Raw genomic sequence first — 3,127 nt, forward strand, 5'->3', positions numbered from 1 at the left:
CTGCACAGAGAAACCCCTCCTGTGACTCTCCCAAACACTTCCAAACACCGCCAGGCTCTGTCAGCCAGGGTAAGGCTGTGATTGATCATCCCCCTCCCCTGCCTGACTCTCTCACAGCTGCAATTCCATTTGCTCCCAGCTCTGTTACCAGTGACAGATGTTCTTCCACCAGATGCTGTCTCAAACAGAGTTGCTGCCCAGTGAGAGGGGCACGGGCTCATCTCTCCAGGGAGAAGGGGCAGACTTTCCCCAAAGCTGGTAAAATGAGCCAATTTCCCCCTATATCTGGACATATGGACAAGGAGAGCCCATGGAGCTGCAGCTCCTGGGCAGCTGGGCTGGTACAGCCAGGGGTGCTGCCCAGCAATTGTGACATCAGGGAGCACAGGGGCAGCCCGGGCAGCACAGGGGGCCTGTCCTGAGCCACAGCACTGCAGCTGAACCCCACCAACCCCCCTGCAGACAAACTGCACAGATCTGCCCCAAAACGCTGCTCCTTGTCCTACCGTGCAGGCCCAGCTGGCTCAGGCAGCGCTGCAGCCCCCAGGGCTCATCCTCCCAGAGCTGCGCCTGTGGGCGCCTCCTCCGAAGCCCGGGAGCTCCTTTCCCTCTCCGAGCGGGAGCTGCACCACGTGCTGCTGGCTCTGCTCCGTTGTGGGCTGGCTTTAGAGCCCAGGAGCTGGTTAATCATCCACTACAACTCCAGGGTTTATCAGAGAAACGCAAAGTTCACAGGCATCCCCGGCAGCAGGATAAACCAGAACAACACGTGCTGTTTCACTGGTCTGTCTGTTTTCATTGGCCAGCTCAGGAAAAGGCATCGCTTGAGCAACACGTCCGTGCCACGTGCCCTGCCCAGCTCCTGGCTGGCTGCGGCACCTCCTGCTCCGCGTGGCAGCAGCATGCCCCAAGCAGGGAGAGGAGCTGAGCGAGGAGGAGTTCGGTCCCCAGACTGCCGCAGACATCCTTTTTATGGCAAATCTTTTCTTTAGGATTTTCCCTTCTGAGAAGCTGAGGCCTCAGAAACAGAATGCAAACATTGATTATCTGCTGCTGTGGGATGCAACAGGTGCATCTGTGATTGGTCTCCTGTGGATGTTTGGATCTGGTGACCACTCACGGCAGAGCTGGCTCTCCCTCTCTGTCGGAGCCAGCTGCCTTTGTTAACATCCTTTTCTATTCTTAGCTTAGCCTTCTGAGGAAACCTTTCCTTCTATTTCTTTTTAGTATAGTTACAATGTAATATATATATCATAAAATAATAAATCAAGCCTTCTGAACATGGAGTCAACATTCTCGTCTCTCCCCTCACCTGAAAACCCCAGTGACCACTGTCACACCAGACTCGCTGGCTTTTCTCTTTTGCTGCATTTCTTTTCAGCGAAGAGCCTGAAGATGCTGTTCCCAGGTGTCCTGATCGGGATCAGGCTCCTGTGTGCCAGCCCACAGCTCACTCAGCAGCCCCTGCTGTCCTCACCTTTACAGATCTTCAGCCAAGAGGGAAAATTCTGCCCCACAGTTGGGGAAACTGCAAAGAGGGCAAATTTCCAGTCCTCCAAAGGCAGTACCACCCTCTGGGAGCTCTTGGCAGCTGCTCTGACACTCAGTAAATACAGGGAAGGAGAATTCTCTATCATGGTCTTTAAACTCTGTTCCTGAACTTGAAGCAATAATCTTGAAACATGCAGGAATCAAAGAGATCACATATGTTTGTCATCAGAACCCCTTCACCAGAGTAAATATTTCCTTATGGCAGCAGAACAGTTGGAATATTTTCTGAACACAGCAGGAGTGTGGCAGGAACATCTCTATGGTTGTAATTGGCACAGGGATGATCCTGGAGGAGGTTGGTGACGGGAGACAGGACAGTAAATCAACTTCTTGGATTTTCAAAGCAGCTGCAGGGCTGTGACATCTCCAGCAGCTGGGATCCTGTTGGACTTGGCAAAGGACAGGGCCAGGAACCAGCAAAGAGCTGATTTTACAGGCATTTACAAGCACGTTTTCCATCTCAGCTGCAGCACATCCCAAGGTTTTACATCTGCTCTCCACCCCAGAGCCTCTGTGCCTGGACATGTTCACTGCATGACTGCCCTGCCCTCACCCAGCCCTGGTGTGCAGGGATTTATTTACCCTCACCAATGATTTATTTACCCTCACCTAATGATGTGTGCTCAAGGCTGGGTCCTATGAAACCCTGATATCTTTTGGGGGAAAAAATGATTAAGAGGGCAAACTGAGTTTGCAGGACAGTAAATGTGCTGGAGCAGGTGAGTGGTGAGCTCTGAGTGCGATGTTTGAGCAGCAGCTGGCAGCCAGCCCTGCTGCAGGGGGCTCATTGCAATGCCCACCCTGAGGAGACATCCCACAGAATCCATCCACCAGTGACACCTCCTCACCTGCGTTTTGGGAAGGAATTGCATGCTCAGGCAAGGCTAATTCAATATTCTGGGCCCCTGAGCTGCAACAGGACTTTAGGAGAAACGAGGATTCCAGAAATTAATGATCTGCCTGAAAACAAGTCACGCACAGACCCTGCTTTATCAGCTGTCCAAATGGCTTCCAATCCAGCAGGGAGAGGGAGATTTGATGCCCAGCAAGAGGAAAGGGCTGGATCCAGGAGGGCTCTGCAGGGAACAGCAGCAGAGCTGGGCTCTGGAACCAGAACCAGAGCAGATCCCATTTGTGCCGCACAAATGCAACGCTGGGCAGTGTCCTGGTAAAGAAACTGACCTTTATTTTGCAAAACTCGGAGAAAATACTTAAAAAACACAAGCAAAGAGCTGCGAATGAGGTAAAACATTATCTCCAAATGGCACACAGAGCCCCAGCCCCTGCCCAGTGTGATCCAGCAGTCCCAAGGCACAGACAAAGCCCAGGAGCTGTGAGCTCTGAGCCAGGCATTGCCCTGCTGCGGGCAGGGGCTGTCCCTGCTGGGGCCTGGGGCACATCCCCAATCCCTGGGGGAGCTGCAGGGCTCTGATTCCCTCAGGAGAGCCCCACAAACCCCAATGGTGACAGCCCCAAACACCAGGGAGGAGGGATCAGCATCCCACAAACCCCAATGGTGACAGCCCCAAACACCAGGGAGGAGGGATCAGCATCCCACAGCACCCAATGGTGACAG

The sequence above is a fragment of the Geospiza fortis genome, unplaced genomic scaffold, assembly GCF_000277835.1.
Source record: "Geospiza fortis unplaced genomic scaffold, GeoFor_1.0 scaffold662, whole genome shotgun sequence".
Lineage (NCBI taxonomy): Eukaryota > Metazoa > Chordata > Aves > Passeriformes > Thraupidae > Geospiza > Geospiza fortis.